The sequence below is a fragment of the Borostomias antarcticus genome, assembly GCF_949987555.1.
Source record: "Borostomias antarcticus genome assembly, contig: scaffold_319, whole genome shotgun sequence".
In the NCBI taxonomy this organism is placed as follows: domain Eukaryota; kingdom Metazoa; phylum Chordata; class Actinopteri; order Stomiiformes; family Stomiidae; genus Borostomias; species Borostomias antarcticus.
This window is the reverse complement of record NW_028176507.1, coordinates 14,583-28,733: the sequence shown is the minus strand read 5'-3', so window position 1 is coordinate 28,733 and position 14,151 is coordinate 14,583.

Here is a 14,151-nt window from a genome sequence, read left to right as displayed (position 1 = left end):
ACTTGACAAACACCTGAAACCAATGGGACTTAACCATGCTCAATGAAGACATCTGGAATCTGATGCCATCACAGAGGCATGAGGCAATAGAAAAAAAGATACAGTGCCTTGTTTTGCAATCCGTGGCACCACACACATCCACTTGATTTCACTCTACAGAGACTCTGGTATATCTTTTCACAATGCCAGAGAAATGGGGAGAAATTCTAATCAATAGCCCGCTCTGTCACTCAATGTAGGTTAACGGTCAAGAATGGCCTAGGGCAAGGAGCCACAGCGGCCTACTATACTGTGTGAAAACACTGGTTTCAAACCACATAATCGTCTCTTCCACACACGTTTAACACCCAGCAGCCTAGCCAGGCTTCAAATAAGACCAATTTGTACTTCAGTGACACGTCGGTTTGCACTTTATACAGAGCCCTTCATTTGAGTGCCTTTGAAGTGCTACTGTCCCTCCTCCCAGCTGGGGCTAATTTAGGTTAATTGTGCATGACTTTCGAGTCACATACTGGATGCACTAATCAAAGAACTTTGCTGTTTTTCTAAATATTGAGCACAGATACAGGGTTCCAGACTGCAACCAAAAGGTTAACCTCTCCTACCCTTTCTCTTGGCATTGCAACCCCAATTTTAATTGGTAGAGTGCAAGTTCCCCCAAAAAAGTAGCTAGTTACATTAATTTTTGTTTCAAAATTGTCTTAATTACCATGGTTTATTCAAACAATGTGCAATCAAACAAAAAATAAATAGGATTGTCGACTGACCTATCTCATCACATTGGCTTCAGTCTCTCACTGAATAATCTTGACAATTTTTTTCTTAGCGTACCAAAATACTTTAAGAATGAGTTGGCTGTAAATCCAACAAATGCATCATGGATTGTGCACACTGTTTGCAAAAACGTGTAGCCTGCATTTAATTCAAAACTGAAGTGTAGCTAAATAGAGGCCCAATAGCCTAATCCTAGAGCCACTAGGCCTATACATTTTTGTTGAGAAAGATTTATGGACATGGGTCAGTGAGTCTTGTAGGCCTATGCAGTATGTTGATGCGTCAGACTGGCTGCGGAGAGTAGACTAACCATCTGAAGTCACTAATGTCCCAGGTATGCACAATTAGCCTCGCGCCAAAGCTGCCAGGTTCCGGAATCGCGTGCAGCTGGCTTTCCACTCGAGGGTTTATACCCGAAGGGGGAGAGCCTGTATTGCGCCCTCCTGTGTCCAATTCAAATTAAACATTTTGTGTGTTGTTGACTTGAAATGAACCGTGTAACCGATAGGATTGACCAGTCTTTTTTATTATCGATTAAAACCAGTTAGTTGCTTAAACGTTAATACCCAGTAACTAGTTGTGAAAGGTAGTTTGTCTCCTTTCTCTAATAGAACCTACTGACCTAATGTAGGGGTATTTATCAAAGGGGTCTTTGACCTGATGTCGTTCTAAGTATGAGGCTATGTGGCCTCGTAAATTAAATACCAACACAAGACTTCATGTAGAGCTGCCTTGAGCCTAATGTGCCCTCCTCGTGCGTTCCATCATTCCCATCATCTTTCAGCGCGAGACGATCGGTCCGGATCCGGGATTTGCTCATCAAAATAGTTTGCGATAGCCAACTTAACTACAACCAACACTAAGGAATTCAATCAGGCTATGCAATTTCATAAATTAAAGGTCCCGTCGCTTAACTTTATCCCGCAATGTAGCCTGTATTTTCATATAAAACATTTGCTGGTTCACTAGCTACGTTAATTTACCCCTTCCCCCCTTGCTTGGCTTGAATTGTCTCGCTGCTACTTCGGGTAACGTTAGTTATCGGTATCATTGTTATCCCTTTGTGCGCTTAGCTTATCATGTTCGCCAAATAAAAATGCGTGGCTGGCTAACAAATAGCAAGCACGTGAAGCTAGAAAGGACACCCTTCACTGCTTTGTTTGTGTAGCTACCGCAAAATGGTAATAGTCTTACCTCGAAGTGCAGCTTTGTCCCTCAATCACTTGGATTCAGAGCGGTCCAAAAAGCTTTTTCTGAGCGCGTTTCCCTCTTCTTCACTACAAAGCACCACCATTTACAAGCCCATCCAGGACGATGTTTAGCTAGTGGCTTTCAACCATCTCCTTCGTCATTATTATTTATGTGTCACATCATATGCACCGAAGTAAAACATGCAGTTAAATGAAGGCCCTAATTTATTTTTAACCACTCATAAACCATCTCTTGCCAGAATAGAATAGTTGAAGCATGCATGTTAAATTGTTTTATGTATTAGGTGAACTTGTTCCTGGTGAGTTAAGTTTTTATATTAAAATATATTACACTAGGCTACTCAATTTGCAGAAGATTGTTTAGACTATACATTCTATGACAGCTGATGCTGGTTAAATACATGTTTTAAATACTTCTGTTACAGCCAATCTGCTCTGCCTCAGTTCTCCATCAAAATAACTGTTCAATAGCCAACTGAAACCTATTAGTCATGTATATAAACCTAGCACAGAGGCAGAAAACCCAAATAGACTACAAGATCAGAATTGATTCTTTTAGTGTCTGATATGGTCAGACTTCCATAAAACGTTGCATTATAGTATAAAAACCATATGAGATAGAGCCTATATGCAACCTCCCAAAGGACAACATAGCCTACATAATATTATTTAAAAAATGTTGTACAAAGTAAGAAACATGTAAGACAATAAATACACAAATTCTATAACTGTGCATCAGCCTGAATATTTTGCCCTGTCATGCTATTTTGTTGCACCATCCATTTGTTAAGATGTGTGGCAAGAGGTCCCCTTTTCCTGTTGGAGCAGGCGTTCGGAAGTTGTTGTTACTTGAGACATTTCCTCCTCCATCCACTTTCTGTAGCATGATGAGGGAGGGCCATCCAGTGAGGCTGTGTGTAGGTTTGGTACTGGGTAGTACAAGGGAGAAAGAGAGGTTAGCCATTGAGCAAGATTTATGCTGCCTCTCTGAGACTAAAAGGGGTCTGGCCAGGCCAACTTGCTTCAATCACTTAAGTGAATCATAGGCACTTAATGGCCTTAACTGGTCAGCTATACCACTACACTACTATACCATTATACCACTACACTACTACACCACTATACCACTACACTACTATACCATTATACTACTACACTACTATACCACTACACTACTATACCATTATACCACTACACTACTACACCACTATACCACTACACTACTATACCATTATACCACTACACTACTACACCACTATACCACTACACTACTATACCATTATACTACTACACTACTATACCACTACACTACTATACCATTATACCACTACACTACTACACCACTATACCACTACACTACTATACCATTATACTACTACACTACTATACCACTACACTACTATACCATTATACCACTACACTACTACACCACTATACCACTACACTACTATACCATTATACTACTACACTACTATACCACTACACTACTATACCATTATACCACTACACTACTACACCACTATACCACTACACTACTATACCATTATACTACTACACTACTATACCACTACACTACTATACCATTATACCACTACACTACTACACCACTATACCACTACACTACTATACCATTATACTACTACACTACTATACCACTACACTACTATACCATTATACCACTACACTACTACACCACTATACCACTACACTACTATACCATTATACTACTACACTACTATACCACTACACTACTATACCATTATACCACTACACTACTACACCACTATACCACTACACTCCTATACTACTATACCATTATACTACTACACTACTATACCACAAACCTTTTACACTACTACACTACTATACTACTATACCACTGCACTACTATAGTACTACACAACCATACTACTATACTACTACCCTGCTATATTACTACACTACTATACTACTATACTATAACTCTACTATACTACTACACTACTACTCTACTATATTACTACATTACTATACTACAGTACTATACTACTACACTACTATACTACTACACTACTTTAAGCCTATACTATACTACTTCACCACTATACTACTACACTACTACCCTACTACACTACTTCCCTACTACAGTAGTACAGAGCCGTTAAAAGCGAGGCCAGAGCTCTAGCCATAAACACAGCCAATCCTACTGTACCACCACAGGGCTACTCTGTTTGTTTGTTTGTTTGTTTGTTTTTGTAATCCTTTGCTTGTTCACGGGGTGTCTTTTTAAAAGAGACCAATGTCTCAAAAGACTAAACCATGTTTAAATAAATAACATTATAAATACAAATCTAAGAGGTCAAACAACTGAGAGTATTCAGTATGGCCCCCAGCTCCCAGAATATCCAGCCAGTTCTGAGGGAGTCATGCCCTTGTTCTGACAGCCATATGAGTTGCCAAACACACAGTTGATGAGAAACTTCAGCTACCAGCCATGCTGAGATCCACTAACAAGCCCCCCCCCCTCTCTCTCTCTCTTTATAGCCCCTCTCTCTCTCCCTCACTTTCCACCCCTCCCTCCATCTATTTCCATCTCTCTCCCTCTCTTGACATCTATCTATCTATCTATCTATCTATCTATCTATCTATCTATCTATCTATCTATCTATCTATCCATCAATCTATCTATCTCTCTATCTAAAGTATCTATCTATCTTTCTATCTATCTACAGTATCTTTCTATCCATCTATCTATCTATCTATCTATCTATCTATCTATCTAGAGTATCTATCCATCTATCTATCTATCTCTCTCTCTCTCTCTCTCTCTCTCTCTCTCCCTCTCATCTAATTCTGCTGTGCAGCAGAGAGGCTGAACTAAGAACTACTACATCTACTGCATAATGAGCTCCCAGACAGTACTACTGAGAGAGACAGCGAGAGACAGACAGACAGACAGATAGAGAGAGAGACACAGAGACTGACAGCGAGAGGGGGAGAGATAGAGAAGACGAAGCGATAAACAAAGAGAGAAAGACAATTGGAAAGAGATGGGGAGAGAGAGAGAGGGGGGCTGAAGACCGCGGAGTGTGTGAATGTGCAGACAGAGAGAGAGAGAGAGAGAGAGAGAGAGAGAGAGAGAGAGAGAGAGAGAGAGAGAGAGAAGCGGACCGTTAGACAGCTCAGCATGAACCCTCGCTGTTTTCCCTCTGACCTCTGCCCATCACACACACACAAGACGGGTGTGAGTGTGTGTGTGTGTCCTGCTCTCAGGTTGGGGTTATTGGCTTTGTTCGGGGCTTGTGCTCTCACACCCTCTACAAATACCCACTGAGGAAACGCTGCCGGTCGACCCGCTGGTCCTCACAGATATACTTCTGAGCGTAATATCGCAAGACGGCGACACCAACAAAAGACCGGCGGAGGAAAGTGGAGAGAACAAGTCGAAAAGTCACATTGAAATGCAGGCGGTCTACTGGGACATACTACGCTAGCTCAGAGAGAGAGAGAGGGGTGGAGGGTTCAGTATTCGCCAGTCAAAGAGGCTGTTTGTGGTCCAAAGCCAGGAGGGCGCAGTCTAGAGCTGGGTTAAATACTGTACATATTTCAAGTCTGAGTTTGAAGTCATGGGCCATATTCCGGGTAATACTGGTTAAATAAATCCTATTAAGGACGCCAAACGGCAAACAACAGAGGTGCAAGGCACCAGTTCAACATAAACTGTCTGATTGATGTAATCATTTTGTCTGACAACATGAATGGTCCTTAAGGCGGCCCAGTGGGCCGAGGTCCATGTAAGAGCCAGAACCTCGTTGACAGTACGTCTCTCCAGAGGTCGCGACCCGCCGAGGTCAGGGAGTAAACAGGAAGCCGGGACGCTGACACATCGTCAAAACCCAGACCTGAGGGGAATGCCTAATTAAACCTAAGACTTTATCTCTGAACTAGCCCACAGAGAGAGAGAGAGAGAGAGAAAGAGAGAGAGAGAGAGGGATGGGTGAGAAAGGAAGAGAGCCAAACACTTTCACTTTATCACTTTATCTCTCCACCCACCTCATCGTCCGTCAGTCAGTCAGTTAGTCAGTCAGCCAGTCAGTATTATTATACTGTATGGACCAGGGACGAGCACAGATAGACACTAGGTGGTGCTAGAGCACCTGCCCTTTGCCCTCTGGACCAGGCAAATGCCTTTTTGAAAGTTGGTTTTATTTTTATTTTTTTTATTTTTTTTTACAGTGTAGCTACTCTGTGTCCCATGGTGACATCGATCAAGTCTCGATTAAAAGTGTGTAATAATAATGCCCCCAAATGTGTTGTCATCTCCCCCCACACGTGCCCGCGGCACACCCGTGCCCCTCCCTTCCCTCACCTCCGTTGTCAACGTGAACGCGCAAAGCGGACACAAACGGAGGCGCGCTGCAGCAGCTGAGCAGTACTGCGCACAGCACACATCTCCTCAACACACATCTCCTCAACACACATCTCCTCAACAAGTGTATTGTTTGCCCCCTAAGCCTCAGTTGCCAAACTATAACTTGCATTTATTTGTATCTGTTGTGAGGTAAGTCTCATACAGCGCCAAACAGCTGAGCCTAAATTAGCCGACTGCCCACCTGCTTAACAAGCTAGACGTTAGTCATAATCAATTAATGGATTTAACGTAATGATGACCACCACACGACCAATGTCGGTAGAATTTGTTGTTGGTACAGCATGTGAAGCTATTAGTATACTTTAGCTGAATATTTAGTATTATGTAGTAGCCATAGGCTACATAATTACACAAGTGTAATTATTAACACTTTCTTAATCTACTTGCCAAATGACAAATAGGCAATTTGAAATTGCTTGCAGAAAAGAAAATATGTTGTTATCTTATCCGGTTGGTCTGTTTTTGGGAGATTAACCCTTAATTATCATGCACAGCAGAACATTGATTTAGCTAATTTACCAATTGCAGCATAATGCCAAGAGAAGTTAAGAAAAGAAAAAGACAGGGAGCTACAGCAGGCTGCCAGCGGTTCCACGCGCCGCACAAGCTGCCCTTATTCTCCACTGTTCCTCGTTGTTTCTGACAGTCTGTCATGTAGCATGACAGACTGCCCTTGTCCTGGTAACATCACAGACTGTCCCTCTTCTGGTACCAGAAGAGGAACAGTCTGTGATGTTACCAGAAGAGGGACAGTCTGTGATGTTACCAGGACAAGGGCAGTCTGTAATGTTACCAGAAGAGGAACAGTCTGTGATGTTACCAGGACAAGGGCAGTCTGTGATGTTACCAGGACAAGGGCAGTCTGTGATGTTACCAGAAGAGGGACAGTCTGTCATGTTACCAGGACAGGGACAGTCTGTGATGTTACCAGGAGAGGGACAGTCTGTCATGTTAGGGGCGGCTGTAGCTCAGTTGGTAGAGCGGGTCGTTCAATGATCGAAGGGTCAGCGGTTCAAATCCCAGCTCCGACTGTCCACATGTTGAAGTGTCCTTGAGCAAGACACCTAACCCCAAATTGCTCCCAATGAGCAGGTTAGCACCTTGCATGGCAGCTACCGCCATTGGTGTGTGAGTGTGTGTGTGAATGGGTGAATGAGAGGCCATTGTAAAGCACTTTGAGTGCCGCTAATGTGGAAAAGCGCTATAAGTGCAGTCCATTTACCATTTACCATGTTACCAGGACAAGGGCAGTCTGTAATGTTACCAGAAGAGGGACAGTCTGTGATGTTACCAGAAGAGGGACAGTCTGTGATGTTACCAGATGAGGGACAGTCTGTGATGTTACCAGAACAGGGACAGTCTGTGATGTTACCAGATGAGGGACAGTCTGTGATGTTACCAGAACAGGGACAGTCTGTGATGTTACCAGAACAGGGACAGTCTGTGATGTTACCAGGACAGGGACAGTCTGTGATGTTACCAGAACAGGGACAGTCTGTGATGTTACTAGGACATGGTCCAGTTTGTCACGTTACCAGGACGGTAGTCTGGAGTCAAATGCCACAAAACATGGGCACAGGGGTGGAGCCAGCGCTTTACTTTTTAAATCCAGCTGCATTTGAACAGCCAGTCATGAGAGCCAGCCATCCTCCGTGCACAATCTAAGTGTCTACCCGCTGGTGAATATCATCGTTTGTTCCCAGACATTCTCTCTGCAGAGGGGGCTTCTGGGTACTCAGACTGCCAGGACAGTGACGGTTGGCGGAAGGCAGACAGCGGAGCAACACCAGGTCGGAGGTTATCTGCACCTCCTGTGTGTCTGTGACGGGGTCGTGAGGTCACCGGCCACCCGCTGGTGACGTCCACTACTGCCTCCTCACGCAGAGGAGAGGACAGGGGGGGCCCCCTCTGGAGGTTACCCGGAGTGTGAAGGAAAGAGGGGGGGAGGGGGGGGTCAGAAACAAACAAACAGACGGCAGAGCTTCGGCGTTTCCTCTCCGCTCCGCTCGATGCCCCGAGCGCGCTTCCGTTTCTACCGGCTCGTATCGAGGAGCGCTGAGAGAGAGAGAGAAAGAGAGGGAGAGAGAGAGATAGAGAGAGAGAGAGAGAGAGAGAGAGAGAGAGAGAGAGAGAGAGAGAGAGAGAGAGAGAGAGGGAGAGAGAGAGAGACAGCGAGGTAGAGAGAGAGAGAGAGAGAGAGAGAGGGAGAGAGAGAGGGAGAGAGAGAGAGAGCCGTGTTCCCGTTCCCTGGCCCGCGCCGAGCGGGCGGAGCCGAGCGGAGATCACCGCGGGAGCCAAGGCAAGGCAAGGCAAGTTTATTTATATAGCACATTTCAGCCACAGGGAAATTCAAGGTGCTTTACATGAGACATTAAAAGCATTAAAACAAAAAGCAAGACATAATAGACATTTAAAACAAAAGGCAGGACAAATTAAAAGCATTAAAACAAAAAGCAAGTCATTATAGACATTTATAGCCAGAGGTATCCGAGGGCGCTAATTAAACAGGCGGCAGGGATAGCGAACGCTCTCGCTACAGGAAGTCTTTGCCGGAACTAGGACACGGAGTGACACGGCTTCGTCTCGGGTGGGCTCCCCGGCTTATTTTTAAAAGCCCGAGTTTTCTGGAACGTCAGGACGAGCCCCTCCCCCCTCTCTCTCTCTCTCCCTCCGCACCCCTCATCCCCTCCTCCTGTGTCATCCAACACAATGTCAGATGATGCGCTGATTCCTTCTTCACATTTCCCCTCTCGAACTCCTCCCTCTCTCTGTCTCGCTCGCGCACTCTCCATCTCTCTCACACACACACCCTTGCCATCCCTCTCCCTCCCTCCCTCTCTCTCTTCATCCCTCCATCCCTTCATATGAGAGGGTGTGAGGGGCAGTGCGTCACATGGCGTTCCTCCTGTGATACACTTCTCCTGCTGGTTCTGTTGCTCTATATAGATCAGTAAAGAGGACACACACACACGCAGACACTCACGCGCACACACACACACACACACACACACATACACACACAGAGACACACACACACACACATACAGCGTACACACACACAGACCCAATTTCCACTCTTGCTCTGCTCCACCAGAGAAGGCCCGTGTTAGACTCCGCCTCTCTCTCTCCCCCCCCAGAGATAAGCAGGACGATCTCATAAAGATCAACTTCCCGCCTGTCGCCTGACTGAGGGGGACTCAGGCCCATCTGTCAGGCTGACGGAGCCAGCTCGGGCTTTCTAAGGAGCCCCAAAATGGAGGGAGACGCCGGGAAAAACAGAGAGGGACACGAAGCCGACGGCTTTCCGCATTCCGTCTCACGCCGTTTAGAAAGGGGACGCGCCGGTGGTCTAAATGCGTCCGCCGGAGACGTCTCAGAGCGTGACGTAGATAAACTCCGCTGGCTCAAATCCCGCAGTCTCCCACGACGCCTGACGAGATGGCGTCAAACTTTTATTTACTGAACGAAATACGGCCGAGACTTTTTTGGTACCGAGTTTCGTCCCTCCTCTACGAGGACGTGAGGGTTTTACTGAGGGCAGGGGGTACTGAACCTAGCGGCCGGAGCACTGCTGAGTCCGACCGCCATTGCTGTTCGCCTCCGCGTTCTCGAGCAGGGCACTACAGTACCAGCGGTCTCTGCGACTGACGCGACATCCAGAGCGTTCCGGCGACCGCAGAGGTGAACTGTGGGATGTGTATCAATGGTTACCTTGAAGGGGAGGGACTTCTCGCTGCAGGGGTTGATGGGTAAAGAGTGCAGGCTACTGGCGTGGCTGGTCTCAGCGCTCTGCCGGGAGAAGGGAAGGGGGGTGATTGGTTAATATAAACATCAATCAACGTACACTATTAACATGAATCAGCATATCAACATATTCACATTGACCTCTAACCCCGGCAGTCTGTGCAGCTTGAAGAGGACTGGATAGATGACATACAGTATATTATGTCATGTATTAAAATACTGTATTTCTGAATCTAGGGTGTGTTGATAGTCTTTTTTGCGAGGGGGTTAGCCGCGAGTAAGCATTTCACTGTGCGGAGCGAAGCAGATCCAGGCGAAGTGTTCCAAAGTTTGACTTTTCTAATTGAGGCGTCTCGGAGACCTCTGCTTGACTCAAAAAAAAAAAACACAGAACGCGCCGCGCCAAAAACAGACGAGGTGCTCCTCTTTCTTTAAAGGCGCCTACGAGCCCTCAGTACCTTCAGAAAACAGTTGAAAGAACGCTCGAAAGAACGCTGAGTAGATCCACAGCCTTGATCAGGAGCCATCGTTCCTCGCAAAGCTTAGCCTTCTGTATTCTTGTCTCTCTCGCTACGGTATTCAGTCTCAAAGCGGCGCTATTCCTCGCTAGAGTACACAGCCTGCACGGTGCTTGGAAAGTTAAGACGTATAAACTTCACATATTATTATTGGACCGGCTGGCCTTTAAAAGTAACTTTTCTATTCAGTCTCAAAGGTGCAGTATGTTCGTTCTGATCAATGTGTATCGCACACGTTCTCTGCTTTAAGGTCACATCTCTCCTGCAGGCCAACGTAGAAAGGTCCAGACAATTAGATGAGGTTCGGTTACAAAAAAAAAGGGGGAAAAAAAGGAAAACCTTTTCAATTTTCTCTCAGAAATGCCCTGAAAGAACGGGTATTAACGACGTTACGGCCGTCGGCCCCGGGCGCGGTGACCAGAGAAGACGAATGAATAACAGAGCGACTTTGATACGCCGTTTAATCACATTCAGATCAGCCAATCAGGAAATGAAATTGCTTCAAATAACTGAGGGGGGGCCTGGCGCTCTTTAATGCGCGGGCCCCCTTCCGCAGCTGCAGCCCGCGCCGGGACGAGCACGCGGCAGAAACCAGCCATCCTGAGGGAGGGATGGAGCGAGGGATGGAGGGATGGAGGAACATAAAGATGTTTTATCCTCCGTCTCAAAGTCAGGAGGAAAACACACAACAGATGGAGAGAGGAGCGGGGGGGAGGAGGAGAGAGGGAAGATGGAGTAAGAACAGGAGGAGGGGAATAGAAGTGGGAAGAGAAAAGGGAGGGAGAGCAAGAGAGGTAAAGAGGGAGAGAGGAGGAGGTAAATACAGGGAGAGAAAGAGAGGTAAAGACAGAGAGAGGTAAAAACAAAACAGAGAGAGAGAGAGAGAGAGAGGTAAAGACAGAGAGAGGTAAAAACAGAGAGAGAGAAAGAGAGAGGTAAGCCAGAGAGAGAGAGAGGAGAGAGAGTGAGAGGATTTTAGTGGGAGACCTTTAAAAGGTGGAAGAGACACGGCGAGGGGAGGGGGGTCAACATCTCGAGGTCAGACAGACGAAACGTGACGAGGAAGAGGAGGAAGAGGGGGAAGAGGAAGAAGGAGGAGGAAGAAGGAGGAGGAGGAGGAAAACTTTCTCACACGCGACCGGGGGGGGGCGGGAAATCAGCAAGTTAATGAGAACGGAGAGTTAGCAGAGAGGGCAAACAATCTCCTCTTTAATATTCATGTTCTTCTGTTATGTACTCATCTCTCCCGCCCCCCCTCCTCCTCTCTCTCTCTCTCTCTCTCAGCCTCTAATTGTTGCTTAACTGTTTTTTTATGTGGCTCCTGGTCCCAGGGTGAGAGCGAACCAGTAAGATGGAGAGTAAGGCGGACGCAGACGAGCCTGACATCACAGCTGCTGCGCTCCGCCATGGCGCCTCCGATGTGGGCTCCGGCGATGGGGGGCGTCAGGACCAGACTCCCCCAGGTACAAAAACAACACCTGCTCCCCTCTGTGACTAATGTGTCCCCTGTGACACGTACACGCTCGGAGAGAGGGTGAAAAAAAAAAGCTTCCCAAATTGCTTGTCCCTGCGGAAGAACCCTGCGAGAACGCCTCCGAGAATCGTTTTGAAGTGCGCGGGTAGCCTACCCGGGATGTGGAGATCTCCTATTGCCAGAACCGTGGGTTGACAGAGCTCTGGGAATATGTGACAGCCGCAGAAGAGATTCAAAATGTTTAAACAAACACCGCTACGAGCACCGAGCTGGCAGTGATGTGTGACTGCTCTGCAAATGGCCCATTAGCCGAGAGATAATCATCTCCACAACAGTGAGATATCACTGGACTGTTTGCCTGTGTTTCCCTGGACGTTTCTGACACTCGCATTGCTATAATGAAGTAAAATGATAGACCAGAGGAGAGGAGGAGAGAGGAGAGGAGAGGAGGAGAAGAGGACAGGAGAGGAGAGGAGAAGAGGGAGAGGAGAGGAAAGGAGAGGAGAGGAGAAGAGAGAGAGGAGAGGAGGACAGGAGAAGAGAAGAGAAGAGAGGAGAGGAGAGGAGAGGAGAGGAGAGGAGAGGAGAGGAGAGGAGAGGAGAGGAGAGGAGAGGAGAGAGGAAGTAAGTACATTTTATTTATATAGCACTTCTTGCAGAGAGGATTCACAAAGTGCTTCACAGGTTAAAATGCATACAAAGAATCAACAAAATTAAACACAGGAAACAGCTGTAGCCCAAGGTTCCAAGACACAGAAGGAGAACAGATAATGGAGATAATAGATAAGAGATAATTTATAAATAACCAGTAACAAATTACTGAAATACGGTCATTCCAAATCTATGATTTAAGATCTATGATGAGAAAAAATTGTTCCGAAAAAAAGAGAAACTGACAAAGATTTATAGACCAATGAGAATGGCGATAATTGCTCTGAATTAGCTGGATTTGTCAATAAGGTGAAAATCCCGCCTTCATCTCCTGCTATACACATTGGAGCGGAAAAAAATCTCCCTTTTTCAAGGCGAGACAGATTGACAGCGGTCAAGCCAAGATATCTGAGTGAACTTTAGCTTTTTGAAGTGAGATGCGAGTGAATTTAAGAACTGCAGATAATCTGATTTTAGTGATACAGTAACTCAATCAATCAAAGCTTTATTTGTATTTGTATTTATTTGTAATGATTGATTGATACAGTAACTGACCAAAGATTTACGAAGAGACAACGAGGATTAGCAATATGTCTCTATGGTCTGAGTGAAGAGCAAATCTCTTTTTCAAAAGCTTGGTTGAGCATTGAACTTCAAACAACTTTGAACAATTCCCTTGGCCGTTTTTTTTATTTTTTTATGTATGGTTTGAATTCGAATTGATGTTGGATCCCGGATTCGTCTGCCCTCCTGCTCGTCCTTCCTGGAAGTACAACAGCGGCGCGCAGACTGGCGAGCCACCCAAGAGATCGACCTGCAAAGTGTGAGAAGAGAAAATTGAGTGTGCTTTCTGACTACCTGAGTGTGCCTTTCAACTACGCTGTAGAAGCTTTGCTTCTCATCCTACGAACTGAAATCCAGCTACAAGTGGTCCAGCAACCACACGGATTGAACTGAATTGCACTGACAATCAATTAGGCTAATGAATGGGTTCATATTCACACCGTTAATGTGTGTGTGCTGTATTACACATATCTGTGTACATTTCCTTTATATAAGGCACTCTTAAAGAGCTCTGAGCTGTTTTTAAGTTTTTAGGTTTTTAAGATTTAAGTCCTGCTTTGAAACTAAACGTTCTGGTTTTCAGCATAACCTATGTCAAATTAAATTAGACCCAAATATACTGTAAATGAAATATAATAGGAATAGACAAACAGACAATTATTAAAAGTAAAAGAAAGCATATCAAAGACAAAATAGGTAAATCTAGTGAAACCAGAATAAAATAGAGACAGAGATAAGAGTAAGAGTCTTGGGACAAATTTATTTTATTTTTCTTTGTTGAGTTTGAGTCATTTAACTGTTGCT